Below are 16,503 nucleotides of genomic sequence, written 5' to 3'. Positions count from 1 at the left end.
AGATGGTGATTGCAGCCATGAAATTGAAAGGCGTTTGCTTCTTGAAAGAAAAGCTATGACGAACCTAGAGAGCATATTAAAAAGCAGAGACATTACATTGCCAACAAAGGTCTGTCTAGGTATAGCTATGGTTTAGCTAGGTATAGCTTTGTATAGCTATGGTTTTTCCAGTAGTCATGTATGGATTTGAGAGTTGGACTGTAAAGAAAGCTGAGTGCAGAAGAATTGATGCTTTTGACCTGTGGTGTTGGAGAAGACTCTTGAGAGTCCCTTAGACTGCAAGGAGGTCCAACCAGTCCATCCTAAAGGAAATCAGTCATCAATATTCATTGGAAGGACTGATGCTGAAACTGAAACTCCAATACTTTAGCCACCTGATGCAAAGAGCTGACTCATTTGAAAAGACTCTGATGCTGGGAAAGATTGAAGGCGAGAGGAAAAGGGGACGGCAGAGGATGAGATGGTTGGATAGCATCACCGACTCAATGGATATGAGTTTGAATAAACTCTGGGAGTTGGTGATGGACAGGGAGGCCTGGCATGTTGCAGTCCATGGGGTTGCAAAGAGTCAGACATGACTGAGCAACTGAACTGACTGTTTGTACCCTAAATAAATCTCTCAGAAAAGTAATAATAAGCCATCATTGTTATGGGTGATGTTAATGGATTTTTCATGCTAAAGTGTCAGAAATTCTAAGCAACTGTTGGCCATTTCTTGGTCTAATGTTAAGTACAGATGATTTATTTCTTCACTATAACTTTGTGGTAAGAGTATTTGTCTTGAATCTCAAATGATGCAAAAGAATGGAATATGTGCCACCTGTTCATATTCTGTGCAACAGATTACTTAGGGGAAATTACTAAACTTTGCACAAGCTGTGGTACCATACTAGTGAGGTAATGAATATTTTTCTCTTTGCTTATCTCAAAAAATAGTTACTTAAAAAAAAAAACAGCCAACTATTGTGATGATGCTGCTGGTAGACAGGAAGTTTCCCAGGAATAGATTAAACTATTAGTTCTATTTGTTCTGAATTATTATGAAGGCAATATGAATATATATAGCATATATACATATATGTATGATTTTTTGCTTCCACATGGTTCTACTTAGTTTCTTATAATAATTAGTAAAGAAGATGAATGTTTATTTTTCTGTTTTTACAAATTAAAGGATGGTGATGATGATTTTATTTTTAAAGACAAAATTGAATGGATTAGACTTTTTATTTGATAAAAGTGTTATTTAGACCTCAAGATCATAACCATGACCTTGTCTATCTGGTGGTGATACCCGTTTTCCAGGTAAAGTATCAGCACTGCAAATTCAAGCTCCTATTTTGACAGTTTGTGTCTTGGCATTTCTTTTCTTCAGTAGTCTTTGACTAATTAGAGTTTGATCTGGAGGAAAAAATAGAGAATTGACCTTAAACAAGGTGCTTTAGTGAGATATATTCTTGTAATCATGCATCAAGCAGAGGCCTGGCACAGTAAGCTAGTTTTGCACATTTGGACAGTAGGCTGCTAAAAGGTTAGTTTATTATGGACACCTTAACTAGAGGTGAATTTCCAAGCTATTTATATTGGTCAGATTAAATTGCCTTATCTTACTTCTTGCTGAATAGACTTTTTCCTTATCTGTAGATAGTTTGAAGATAGAGTGTCTTTTTGCATATGAAAAACAGTGTTGAAAGCCAATTTAATATTGATAGGATTATGGCCTCTGAATATTTTTAACACCTACAGAGCCGTATATGGATTTCCTGTTGTCTTTCCTGGAACACTATTCTTGGGATATTTCAGCTCGAATGAAAGTTTTGCCACCAATTTTGCTCCTGAAACACAAGAAAAGATGAACAGACGTCTGCTGCATTAAAAAAGGACACAGGCATGCATTAAATCCCTTATGTCTTACTTTTTAATGATGCAATTGTGAATTATGTTCTTGTTGCATTTGTAATTAGAGGCTGCGGCAGATGGTGAAGACTTATTTTAAAGTGATGTGTCTATTAAAATAAGCCACACTGCCGAATGATTGTTCACTGTAACAGCATCTTTACGCCCCTAAAACACTCCGATTCTTTGTTGATGTGCAGTTGATTACCACAGCTGATTACATATGTGCACATATTTGCTCAGAAATGTATCAGGGATATTTGATATGTGCAATACTTTATTTGAAAGTGTGTGTTATCACAATTATAGATAATGAAGCTTTCAATGAATTATTCAGTCACCATCTACAAAGGGAATGTACTGATTTCCCTTTTCAATAAAATTAGGCATGAATCTCTCTAAACTGTTGAGGCTAATTCTCTCTACACAGTGAGAGAAGCCTTGAATGGGAGTTTCTGAGTGTTGTAAGATTCTCTATGAACATTCTTGTAGAAAACAGTTTTGTTTGGGGTGAACTCAGTCCGTGGATAGTGATGCAATTGTGGATAGTGATGATATCTGAGGCTAAGAGTAGGAATGGAGAGAGCTAAGTACAGGGTGAGGGCCAGGTGGAAATGGAATAAAGTAAGTAGTCAACTGGATGATATGCATTAGAATACGTTAGGCTGTGATAACAAAAAACACCTAAATCTTAACTGCCTGACAACAACAAAGATTCATTTCTCTTTCTGGTTGTTTGTCTATCATGGATCAAAAAAGGGGCTCTACTTATCATAGTGCATAAGGATCAGACTGATGGAAGCTACATCTCAACACAGGCTTCCACAATCACCTTGCTAATGGTAAAAGGATGTGGTGGCTTACACACTAGCTTTTAAGACTTTGTTCTGGAAGAGTCACATGATACTTCCACTCATATTTAATTGGCCAGAGCAAGTCATAAAGGTAAACCTAACATTAAGAGAACAGAGACATGACATCCTATTGTGTGCCTGAAGTGCTTGGTCAATAACAATCACGATCACCTCCTGCTGTATATTTCCAAAGCCTTCTGTAAGGCTGTGTGCTGAGATAGTTACTCTATCTGGCTACTTTGACTATCCCATTCCTCATTCTGGTCCAGAAATGTCATCAGTTAGGCTCTTTTGTTTTCAATAATGTGTATAAAGACTTTTTGAAAGGAGTGTGTTTTACCTGGAGGGGCAGAGAAGTCCTCCAGTTTAACATTTCCTAGCTTTTGTTCTCTTGAGAGATGTTAGTGCAGAAATAAGCACTCTGTGGTCAATTGAGTCTGGAAATTTTGGGGTAATTGATGGCTCAGTGGGTAAAGAATTTGCCCACAGTGCAGGAGACACAGGAGACGGAGGTTCAATCCCTGGGTCGGGAATATCCCCTGGAGAAGGAAAATGGCAATCCACTCCAATATTCTTGCCTAAAAAATCCCATGGACAGAGGAGCCTGACAGGCTACAGTCCATAGGGTTGCAAAGAGTCAGACATGACTGAGTGACTAAGCACAAACACGCATGTACACACACACACACACAACCTGTGTTCTCTTGAGAGATGCTAATGCAGAAACAAACAATCCATAGTTAATTGAGTTGGGAAATGTTGGGGTAAGTTATATAAATTTCTTTACTTCTCAGAGCCCTTCATATGTTGATGTGAATATCTGTGAGGCCAATATAAGATGTGGTATTTCTCAATTCTATAGGATCTTCCCAAGGGATGGTATTTTGTGGGAACACATCTTGAGCAATGCTATTCAGGTCTCTCCGTTGGGTATCAGGTTTGGTCATCATTTTAGCTCTGGGTTGGTGAACACATCAAGATGCTGTAGGATGGTGCACCTGGAAACGGCATGGAAGCTCCACATTGCCCCACTCCCGTACCTTTCTTTATTCAATTCTTCCATTTGATTATTCCTGACCTGTACCCTTTATAAAGTCAGCAAATGTAAGTATTTTCCTGAGTTTTCTAAGCTGTTTCAGCAAATTATCAAATCCAAGGTAGGGGTTGTGGGAACCCTAGATTTATTGCAATTGGTCTGGAGTCCTGGTGGTCAAGGGCTTCCCTGGTGGCTCAGCTGGTGAAGAATCCACCTACAATATGGGTGACCTGGGTTTGATCCCTGGATTCGGAAGATCCCTTGGAGAAGGGAATGGCTACCCACTCCAGTATTCTGGCCTGGAGAATTCCATGAACTATCCATGGGGTCACAAAGAGTCACACAGCTGAGTGACTTTCACTGGTGGTCAAGGACTTGTGATTGGCATCTGAAGTGAGGGCCATAATGTGGAACTGAGCTCCTTTAACTCATGGCATCTGTTGTTAACTCCAGGAAGATAGTGTCAGAATTTACTAAATTGTAGGACACCTGGTTGATGTCTGGAGAATTGTTGATGGTTATCACCCGGAAGTTACAGAGAGCTGCCATAGTCTTATCTCCTCCTCCAGTCCTTACCTTCTCTCTAGCCTGGAAAGGAAAGCTTGTGACTTTGAAGGATGTAGGGCAGAGGGGAAATTTTGTGATAGGAAAATATGTGTCTCACATGAAAACATGAATCAACATGAGAGAACTGGCAGTCCTAGGGTGAAGAGACCTCAAGAGCCATGATTCCATACCCAAGAGGCAGTTATCTTTTTCTGCAATTAAGCAATATATATATATGTGTATGTGTATATATGTATATAAAATATTACATGTATAATATATATATGTAAACTGAAATAAAAAATATATAGTGATATATATACTATCTAGAACAAGGCACTTTTTAATATTATTATTAAGTTATTACAATAATAATAATGATTAAAAATAACTAACAGTTCTGAATACTTTATAAGTATTTTTAGCCCTGCATTAGGTGTATGGCATGGATTGCCTCAGGTTTTTTTTTTAAAAAAACCCTATGAGAAGTGGTTACTATAATTATTCCATTTTATAGATTAATGTAATCAGATTCAGATAGATTAACATATTTGTCCAAAGACATACAATAAGAAGACGCAAAGTTAGGATTAGATGAACCTAGGCAGTTTCACCATATTTTCAACCATTGGACCGGTATAACAAATATTGCTTAAATTTGTTTGTGTTTTATAGTATTTAAAGCCATTTTGTGTAGACTATCACACCAACACTGTTAGTCAGATGTCATATCTCCATTTTTTAGAGAAAAGGAAATTGAGTCTCAAAGAGTTAGTCAAATCTTACATTACAAACAAGCAACTTGAATTCTGGTCCATTCTTTTCCTATTATATGTTTCGTTTCTTCCCACTTTTATTTTCTCTAGCTCTATCCCTTTTAGTTGGATTTTCCTCTTCCTTCTCCCTTTATGTTACAATACGGATTTGCAGCATGAGAACAACGAGGAAGTAGTTTCTTGAGTTAGTTACTAAAATGTCCAGAGAAATATTAATACAAACTGGAAAAGGATGTATCTGGTCACCTTAGCCCAAAATAAATGAATGAAAATCCTACTGCATTCCATTCAGCTTAACAATTCTTCACCCAATACATTGAATGTGTCAAGTCTTTGAGACCATCAACGAATGCATAACACTCAAACACACATGGGCACACACACACACCTATAAGTTTCAACAATCCAGAGATCACAAATCCTGTCCAATGAGTGTTACAGAGAACTTGAACAGCCAAGCTCACTGTACTCATGTACCCTCTGTTGTCCTTTGTAACTTCCCTTTCATTACTCCTTTTTCAAGAAATAAAAACAGAGAGGCAGATAGGGCTACAGGGAAATGGGACTGAGAGGAGGAAATCATGGAAAAGTGTGAAGAAGATGGGCTGTTGACGTGCAGGACCATGGTCCATGGAGTGGAATTTTAGCTTGCTCTAACCATTGCAGGCCAAGTGCTCGTGTGTGCTGGAGAGAACTGCATGGAGCCATAGATAATGGCTGTCTTGAGTGTAACAGTGAGCAGCTGTCTTTTTGCTCAAATAACAACATAAGAAAGAGAGCCGTGGAATTTCAGCATTTACCACCAATGTTTAACGCAGGGTTAAGTGGCAGCTGGTTGTCGTCCAGGCTCAGGAAATGTGTGGGTGGCAGGATAGCACTGGTGAGCACGGAAAAGCTGGGACATTCAAGCAACCGAAGAGCCTGAATGCCTTATAGCTATGGCTCATCCTTTCCTTTAAGTAATGAAGTTGTTCTTTTATAATAAACCGAATTAAACATTGAAAAATTATTTTAGAAATGACGTACCCAGGGTCATAAACCATTAGATGATTTTGAAGATGTGTTTTGTCTAAGTTGATCAATATTTGTAAAAAATTGATTTCAAATGCTTAATTTAGTATGCATGCATTCTCTAGGAGTTGATTTCTTGTTTTTTTTGTCCTAGAGATACTTGGTGTAAGCTTATGGCTTTCTAGAAATTTGTGAGGCTTTCTTGGTGGTAGGGGGTGCTCCATAGGTGGGTTCTTTCATAATATTAGTGTTTAGAAAAATAATTAATCTGCTTTTATTTGAGGCTGAAATGAATAACTTCAGCTATTAAAGATACCTGTACCTTCATGAAGAGAAACTGTCAAACTGCTAATTTAACTGGGAATGCTGAGGTTGGTGGGACTTTTGTAAGACTGAAGTAGCTGTCAACCAGGCTGTGTTCTTCAAGACAATGGCCCCTGAGATTTCCTTAGAGATGATTTGTCAGGATGACCTGTCAGCTAATAGGAAGAAGGTAACCAGATATAGCTGAATCTGTATGTTGAGTCTGGTGATCTTTACTTTAGTTTTGGCTTTGCCAGTAACACTATGTCACCTTGTGAAAATTGCTGATGATCTCTGATTTTGGTTCCTCATCTGGAAAATGTGGAAATTGGTAAAATGATCTCCAATGCCCTGTCTAGCTTTAAAATTTTCTGATGCCAGGAATATGGTTTGTCCATCAATGAAAAGTCAGTGAGCTGACCTTGGAAATTGCTTCATGCCAGTTAATCTCTTTCATCCTCATACTAGAAAATGATCAGTAAAATGGTTTCACATTGTAAATCATGAATATATTTTCTCAGAACCCCTCCTCTGCTGCCTTATAAAAACCAAATGCATTTGTGTCTGAGACGAGACAAAAAACAAATACTTCCATCAAGTTAACTCTTGAGATTGAGGTTGCTGTGTGAGTAACCTGTTTGGTAACTTAGTTCTAAGAGGTTGGGGAGCAAAAAGAGGAAGTGGGATTGAGAACCTTTTTCACTTTTGTGATGGTTTGAAAAGCAGTTCTACTGGGGAATCACATTGATTGGCACACACACACACACAAACAAACAAAATGATCCATTTTGGCTATTGTATTTTAAAGCCCCTGGTGGAATTCTGACATCTGTGATGATGAGAGCCACTGAGCCTAATCTTTGTCTAAGTTAACCTTGATGCCTTTTTGGCCCCCTCCTATACCTCCCCCATCCCCTTCGCTTATTTCCCATTCACTGAAGTTCTGAATTTGTTTCTAGTTGTCCCCTCAGCTGGCTCTGGTCCACTCTCAGACAGTCAGGCAGTCTCAAGCCTCCTTGGTGTTTGGGTTAGTTTTGATGGGGTGCCAAGAATTCATTCCAAAAGACACACACTTTCATGTTTTCCTTCTGTGGCAAATGGGTCAGGTCAGAGACTCAGAATAAACAAATCTATGAGTGCCTCATTTGCTAATCCCAGAATCTTATTTCCCATTCACTGGACATTTTTTCTAGATGGCCATGACTTCTAGCGCTGAAACAATTACTGGAATTAAACACAATTTCTTTGCTCTATGTGGTGACCACATGCTCTTGATTTTCCTAAATTTTCAAATTAGTATACTTTTTATTTTTGCTTAGAAAGATGACTGATGATTTGCTTAATGTAAAAATAAAGAGAACTTAATTGTACATCATGGGAATACATCTCATGTCTGATAGAAAAAATTCCCCTGTTAGGTGATGTCACTGCATTGTGGTTTGAGAGATTGAGATTCCTATACTTACAAGCCCGTGTCTTTTTTTTTTTTAATTGGAGGCTAATTGCTTTACAATATTGTGGTGGTTTTTGCCATACATTGACATGAATCAGCCATGGGTGTACATGTGTTCCCCATCCTGAACTCCCCTCCCACCTCCCATCCCTCACGGTCATCCCAGTGCACCAGCCCTGAGCACCCTGTCTCATGCATCGAACCGGGACTGGCGATTTATTTCACATATGATAATATACATGTTTCAATGCTGTTCTCTCAAATCATCCCACCCTCGCTTTCTCCCACAGAGTCCAAAAGTCTGTTCTTTACATCTGTGTCTCTTTTGCTGTCTCGCACATAGGGTCATTGTTACCACCTTTCTAAATTCCAGATATATGTGTTAATATACTGTATTGGTGTTTTTCTTTCTGACTTACATCGCTCTGTATAATAGGCTCCAGTTTCATCCACCTCATTAGAACTGATTCAAATGCATTCTTTTTAAGAGCTGAGTAATATTCCATTGTGTTTATGTACCATAGCTTTCTTATCCATTCGTCTGCTGATGGGCATCTAGGTTGCTTCCATGTCCTGGCTATTATAAACAGTGCTGCGATGAACTTTGGGGTGCACGTGTCTCTTTCAGTTCTGGTTTCCTCGGTGTGTATGCCCAGAAGTGGGATCGCTCGGTTGTATGGCAGTTCTATTTCCAGTTTTTTAAGAAATCTCCACAGTGTTCTCCATAGTAGCTGTACTAGTTTGCATTCCCACCAGCAGTATAAGAGGGTTCCCTTTTCTCCACACCCTCTCCAGCATTTATTGTTTGTAGACTTTTTGATAGCAGCCATTCTGACTGGCGTGAGATGGTACCTCATTGTGGTTTTGATTTGCATTTCTCTGATAATGAGTGATGTTGAGCATCTTTTCATGTGTTTGTTAGCCATCTGTATGTCTTCTTTGGAGAAATGTCTGTTTAGTTCTTTGGCCTATTTTTTGACTGGGTCACTTATTTTTCTGGAATTGAGCTGCAGGAGTTGCTTATATATTTTTGAGGTTAATTCTTTATCAGTTGCTTCATTTGCTATTATTTTCTCCCATTCTGAAGGCTGTTTTTTCACCTTGCTTATAGTTTCCTTCATTGTGCAAAAGCTTTTAAGTTTAATTAGGTCCCATTTGTTTATTTTTGCTTTTATTTCTATTACTCTGGGAGGTGGGTCATAGAGGATCCTACTATGATTTACATCAGAGAGTGTTTTCCACTAGGAGTTTTATAGTTTCTGGTCTTATTTAGATCTTTAATCCATTTTGAGTTTATTTTTGTGTATGGTGTTAGAAAGTGTTCTAGTTTCATTCTTTTACAAGTGGTTGACCAGTTTTCCAAGCACCACTTTTTAAAGAGATTGTCTTTTCTGCATTGTATATTCTTGCCTCCTTTGTCAAAGATAAGGTGTCCATAGGTTCATGGATTTATCTCTGGGCTTTCTATTTTGTTCCATTGATGTATATTTCTGTCTTTGTGCCAGTACCATACTGCAGACCCATGTCTTGATAGCACAAAAGATGATTCAAATGTGATTAAAAAAAAAAATTAGGAATTAGTATGGTATAACAATGTGGTTTGCATGTGTCCATCAGAACTAAACCAAAGACAACAGCAAAAGCTCAGTCAGTTGTGTTCACTTCATACATGTGGATTAGTGGCTGAAATTAGGTGATGAACTTGACTGTGTTGAGCATGTTATTAACTGAATTTCTGTGTCTCTGGGTGCCCCTGATCTCCCCACTTAGGCCCAGACAGACTGGCTGGTGCTATAAGTTTATGGCCCTGCAGTGCTCAGTGCTGGAGGCTGAGGAAGTTCGGAGCATAGTAAGGCGCCTTGTGTGAGGAGTGTATGGTGGAGACTCTATGAGGAGGCACTCGACACTCATACTCACAACACGGGACTCATACAAAATACTCACTCATAAAGACACAGTAAAACAACCCAACCTAACCCAAAGTCAGATGAATGCACAGCTGCTCAGGGGGGCTGCTAAGTAACTGCAGTAGAGTCGGGTAGAAATTTCCGGAAAGGTTTCTCCATAGAGGTGACCCTGAGGAAGGCTTTGGGAGATGAAGGGTGCATGGCAGAGTCGTGGGGGTGGGTTCTGGGAAAGAATGGGGAAGCACAGGCAGGACCAACGAGCTTGGAGTAGCTGAGTGGAGATGGGAACTTGACTTCTGAAGGAAGTGAAGGCATTGGGGCAAGGCTTGGTAAGGCAGAGAGGGAGGATGAAATCCTGTGATGGAGATCTTCTTGAGGAGCCAATTTAAATCAATTGGGTTTCCCTGGTGGCTCAGATGGTAAAGAATCTGCCTGCAATGTGGGAGACTTGAGTTCGATCCCTGGGTCAGGAAGAGCCCCTGGAGAAGGGAATGGTAACCCACTCCAGTACTCTTGCCTGGAAAATTCCATGGACAGAGGAGCCCGGTAGGCTACACTCCATGGGGTCCCAAAGAGCCGGATACTTTCAAGGGCTGGCTAACTTACTCTCTTGTCTGAAAAGATGGAGGAAGAGAGGGGAATGGGTAAAACATCTCCTAGCCCAGAGGCAAGTCAGGCACACCTGATAAAATCAGATTCATGCTTTCCCTTTGCTTGCTTCTGGGATGCTTTTTTAGCATCCAGTCATACTCTCTGATACTAAAATCCTAAGTACTCATTTGTTTCCTCACTTCCTTTTCTAAACCCTGCCTAGGGATTAGAACCTGCAGCCAGAGTCAGTCCTCACAAGGTGGAATTAGAAGCAGGTCAGGAGTCATGGGGGTAGGTTCTCTCCAGTCCTTTCATCTCGGTATGAGGACTCTCAGTCTTTGGCAGACAGATTAGCCTGAAGCTGGCTGCCTGTTCCCAGGGGCATGTCTGCCTGCAGTGACTTGCTCCGGAAGACTCTTTTGGGACCAACACACCAGTTCCCATACCTGAACCCACTCATCTCACCCTCCAGGAGAGGGAGAGGGCGTGTTTCCCTTGTACTGACACAGAGAATGGGATTCTTTTCCTTCTGAGTAAACAATTCTGCACTGCAGAGGGTGGGGACAGATTAAAACCAAAAGCCTGGGATTAGGTTGTTTGTCTAGCACCTGCCTCCCCAGGGTGAGCTCACAGCTCTTAATGACACCCTTCCAGCCCAGTCTGGCTCACCTTCTTTGGAACCCAGGGTAATGCCTGACATCCTCTCTGCTCTGTTGCAGCTGGGAATTCACCTTTTTTTGTTTTTCCTGCCAGTTAAAGTCAGACGGAATCTCTTTAAGATCCCTAGATAAGACCTGTGTAGATCTGTCAGTCATTAATCTGCATGCGATTGATGCATGCTTTTCATTTCTAATTAGACCTGTTTGTTGGAGAAGAACAGATAAAACCAACTCTCACTTTTTAATGCTGTGGGAGCTAGTGACAAGGTAGACTCCATTTTCTACTTTATAGTTAGTTTTAACATTCAAACTATAAATATGAATTACTTTTCTGTCTGACTCCTCTGATGTAGGTTATTGTTATGCTAATTCAGGTGTATGTCTTCCTGGACCTTATAAGTATATAAATCTTGTGTTCTTTTGAACAAATTGGCTGGTTAATCCTTTAATCAGTTATTGAGAGATTGCTACAAGCACAGAGCAAAGGCCAGAGCTCTAAGCTTAGCAATTTGAAGGTCATCATTGTTATGCATTTGGTGCTTCTGCTTTGTTTCTTCTTTTTTCTTCTATTAAATAGGAAAGTTAGCCTAATCCTACCGCAAGCATTTTCCTTTAAAGTGGAAAGATGGAACCAGGGGAGGAGAAGGAGATTCCAGTGATTCAAACAATAGGTAATGCTGCTGATGGGAGCCATTTCTCATCTTTTCTTTTTCTCCCCCAGCTGCCCCCACCGTCTCTTTTCTCTTAGGTATTTTCTGAGAATGGATAACTGTCTCAGCAGGTTGGCTGTATTTGTCATCTAACTTTTCTGTTTTCTCAACAAAGTATTTATATGTATTCTATAGATAACCTTTTGTTAGCACAAGTAAGACGTTCTTCCTTGATGTGTCCCTGGGAATGTTTGTTGAGACTCCATCAATTGCTGAGAAATAATAGGTTAAATTCAAACACATCATTCATTGACAACTGTTTTGGCTTCAATGGGGGGAGGTTAAAAATGTGTGGACAATTAATGTTGCCAGTAGAAGCATGAGGAGATGATTTACCATCAGATTCTTTGTGTGTAGAGGTTTTGGCTTGAACCCTGGGCTACCTGGCTTGATAGTGGACCTATAGCCAGTCATGCCCCAGACACTTGTCCTAGCTCATTTCCATAGGATGCATTCTGAATTGATTTATAAAGACTATGTCCATATTTTCGATCCCCTAGCCGACCAAGATGATGCCAAAGGTGATCTTGGCAGCTGCTAGGATTGTCCTTCTATCTTCCATTCCCTCCTTGGAGTTCTTCTGCCAGGATGGTGGACTGGGTGTGACTGGGGCTTGGCCTTCCCAGGCAAAAGTCACAGGAGTTCTGGCCTCTAAAGGAATTCTTCAACCCTTTGCTCTCTCGAAAGAAGCTGGTGTGGGGAAAACCTCAGAGCCTCTGACTGAGTCAGGAGATCCCTGTGGGGTCATCCCCAAGTCAGTGCCCATTGGATGCCAAAACTTGGCCTTTGTGTACTGGTGCTGAATGGAATCTGAGACTGAGTTTTGGGTGAAGTAGAAAAGAAGAGCTTTATTGTTTTCCAGGCTAAGGGGGGATATAGTGGGTTAATGCCCTCAAAAGTGTTTGTCCCAACCCAGAGAGATTTGGTGAAGAGTTTTATAGCAATGCTTCAAGGGTGGGTTGCTGATAAGGATCAGTGTGTCCAGGGACTACAGTCCTTTAATCTGATCTCAGATGTTCTCCTGATAAGCTTCTGTGGTTCTCAAGGTTATCAAACTGTGACCTTCTCTCTGGAATGAAAAATGTTTCATCAAGGAGTTAACATCTTCCATTTGTTGGGGGTTTTGTTCTACAGAAGAGTTCAATGATATTGCTATGTATATCCCTTGAAGTGGAATAACGATGCTGCCCCAAGGCCACACTATTGTTTTTTGACTGCAGCTCCTTTGTTCCTGCGTCCCCTCCTTTCTTTGATTAGCAACTATTTGAACCTGCTGTGAAAGTGTTGCACTTAATATGCCAGCAAATTTGGAAAACTCAGCAGTGGCCACAGGACTGGAAAAGGTCAGTTTTCATTCCAATCCCAAAGAAAGGCAATGCCAAAGAATACTCAAACTACCACACAATTGCACTCATCTCACACGCTAGTAAAGCAAAGCTCAAAATTCTCCAAGCTAGGATTCAAAAAAACATGAACCATGAACTTCCAGATGTTCAGCCTGGTTTTAGAAAAGGCAGAGGAACCAGAGATCAAATTGCCAACATCCACTGAATCATCAAAAAAGCAAGAGAGTTCCAGAAAGACATCTATTTCTGCTTAATTGACTATGCCAAAGCCTTTGACTGTGTGGATCACAACAAACTGTGGAAAATTCTTCAAGAGATGGGAATACCAGACCACCTGACCTGCCTGTTGAGAAATCTGTATGCAGGTCAGGAAGCAATAGTTAGAATTGGACATGGAACAACAGACTGGTTCCAAATCAGGAAAGGAGTAAGTCAAGGGTGTATATTGTCACCGTGCTTATTTAACTTACATGCAGAGTACATCATGAGAAATGCTGGAGTGGATGAAGCACAAACTGAAATTAAGATTGCCGGGAGAAATATCAATAACCTCAGATATGCAGAGGACACCACCCTTAGGGCAGAAAGTATTATGGTAAGAAGAACTCACCCTTATGGTAAGAAGAACTAAAGAGCCTCTTGATGAAAGTGAAAGAGGAGAGTGAAAAAGTTGGCTTAAAGCTCAACATTCAGAAAACTAAGATCATGGCATCCGGTCCCATCACTTCATGGCAAATAGATGCGGACACAGTGGAAACAGTGGCTGACTTTATTTTTCTGGGCTCCAAAATCACTGCAGATGGTGATTGCAGCCATGAAATTAAAAGACACTTACTCCTTGGAAGGAAAGTTATGACCAACCTAGATAGCATATTGAAAAGCAGAGACATTACTTTGCAACAAAGGTCTGTCTAGTCAAAGCTATGGTTTTTCCAGTAGTCATGTATGGATTTGAGAGTTGGACTATAAAGAAAGCTGAGCGCAGAAGAATTGATGCTCTTGAACTGTGGTGCTAGAAAAGACTCTTGAGAGTCCCTTTGACTGCAAGGATATCCAACCAGTCCATCCTAAAGGAAATCAGTCCTGAAATATTCATTTGAAGGACTGATGCTGAAGCTGAAACTCTAATACTTTGGCCACCTGATGTGAAGAGCTGACTCATTTGAAAAGACCCTGATGCTGGGAAAGATCGAAGGCGAGAGGAAAAGGGGACGGCAGAGGATGAGATGGTTAGATGGCATCACTGACTCAACGGACATGAGTTTGAGTAAACTCCAGGAGTTGGTGATAGACAGGGAGGCCTGTCATGCTTCAGTCCATGGGGTTGCAAAGAGTCAGACATGATTGAGCGAATGAATTGAACTGAACCTGCCCCTTAGAACTCAGAGAAAGTCATGGAGCCTAAGCCAATTTCCTACAAACAAGAAAATGGGGACACATAAAGACTTCTGTGCCCAGCAGCCTCACAGGGTCCTGCTCAGTTTCAAAGACATATCATTTTATAGCCTCTCTTCTACCTAGGCCTCATTCAACAGAGCCCAGTGAGGGCCTTTTGGGGGATGCTCATCCAGTGAAGCAACCCACTCCAGTACTCTTGCCTGGAAAATCCCATGGGCCGAGGAGCCTGGTAGGCTGCAGTCCATGGGGTCGCTAGGAGTCGGACTCGACTGAACGACTTCACTTTCCCTTTTCGCTTTCATGCATTGGAGAAGGAAATGGCAACCCACTCCAGTGTTCTTGCCTGGTGAATCCCAGGGACAGGGGAGCCTGGTGGGCTGCCATCTATGGGATTGCACAGAGTCAGACATGACTGAAGCGACTTAGCAGCAGCAGCAGCAGCATCCAGTGAAAGTCCCAGTAGGAACAGTAACAAGGGGATGCAATGACCTGGTTCCACTTGGACAAATGAAATAAAATGGACAGAGTGATAGAAATCCAGATCCTAATCTCACTAACTTCAAAGTAGAAAAATTCTTTGCATCTCTCTGCTCCTCCTCATTTGACAGAGAGCCACATCTTCCATGCTATGTCAGCCGCATCCCTGAAAGAAGATGGTGAAAGTCAGAGTGAATGGATTTGGCTGTATCAGGCACCTGGTCACTAGATCTGCTTTTCACCTGGCAAAGTAGACATCATCACCATCAGTGACCCCATCACTGACCCTAACTACATGGTCTACATGTTCCAGTATGATTCTATCCATGGCAATTTCCATGGCACAGTCAAGGCTGAGAATGGGAAGCTCATCATTATTGGAAAGGCCATCACCATCTTCCAAGAGTGAGATATCACCAACATCAAATGGGATGATGCTGGTGCTGAGTATGTGGTGGAGTCCACTCATATCTTCACTACCATGGAGAAGGCTGGGACTCACTTGAAGGGTGGAACCAAGAGGGTCATCACCTCTGCCTTTTGCCGATGCCCCCATGTTTGTGATGGGTGTGAACCATGAGAATTATGACAACTTCCTCAAGATTGTCAGCAGTGCCTCCTGCACCACCAACTGCTTGCCCACCCCCCACCCCCACCCCCCTGGCCAAGGTCATCCATGACCGCTTTGGCATGGTGGAGAGATTCATGACCACAGTCCATGCCATCACTGCCACCCAGAAGACTATGGATGGTTCCTCTGAAACTGTGGTGTGGTGGCCAAGGGATTGCCGAAAAAGTCATCCCTGCTTCTATTGGCACTGCCAAGGTCATGGGCAAGGTCATCCCTGAGCTGAACGGAAAACTCATGAGCATGTCCTTCCATGTCCCCACCCCCAACATGTTGGTTGTGGATCTGACCTGCTGCCTGGAGAAACCTGCCAGGTATGATGAGGTCAAGAAGGTGGTGAAGCAGGTGTCAGAGGGCTGCCTCAAGGGCATTCTGGGCTACACTGAGGACTGGGTTTTCTCCTGCGACTTCAACAGTGATAGTCACTCTTCTACCTTTGATGCTGGGGCTGGCATTGCCCTCAATGACCACTTTGTCAAGCTCATTTCCTGGTACAGCAATGAATCTGGCTGCAGAAACAGAGTGATGGACCTCATGGTCCACATGGCCACCAAGGAGTAAGAGTCCCTGGACCACAAGCCCTAGCAAGAGCATGAAAGGAAGAGAGAGGTCCTCAACTCCTGGGGAGTCCTTGCCCCACCTTGATCCTCCAGCACACTGAGAAATCTCCCAAGCCCCACACGGTTTCCATCCCAGACCTCTTGAGGAAGGCGAGGGGTTAGGGAACCCTACCTTGTCGTGTATCTTCAATGAAGTACCCTTTACCCCCAAAAAAAGAAGAAAAAAAAAAGGAAGAAAAATTCTTTCCAAACTTTCCATGGAGTTGGGTCAGGATTCAAATCAGAATTGGAAGCATGAATAGAATTTACATACAAAAGATGTTTGAAATCTTTGTGGTCCTGAGAGTTTCAA

The 16,503-nt window shown here is 41.5% G+C and overlaps 1 pseudogene; it reads left to right on the top strand.

Annotated features, from left to right (window-relative positions):
• The first annotated feature begins 15,139 nt into the window (after positions 1–15,139).
• On the top strand, positions 15,140–16,260 carry LOC122698919 (annotated as a pseudogene).
• Positions 16,261–16,503: the final 243 nt, after the last annotated feature.

This window comes from Cervus elaphus, chromosome 8 (genome assembly GCF_910594005.1).
Source record: "Cervus elaphus chromosome 8, mCerEla1.1, whole genome shotgun sequence".
Taxonomy (NCBI): Eukaryota; Metazoa; Chordata; class Mammalia; order Artiodactyla; family Cervidae; genus Cervus; species Cervus elaphus.
Note: the sequence above shows the minus strand (reverse complement) of the source record. Positions and strands in the feature narration are given on the sequence as shown.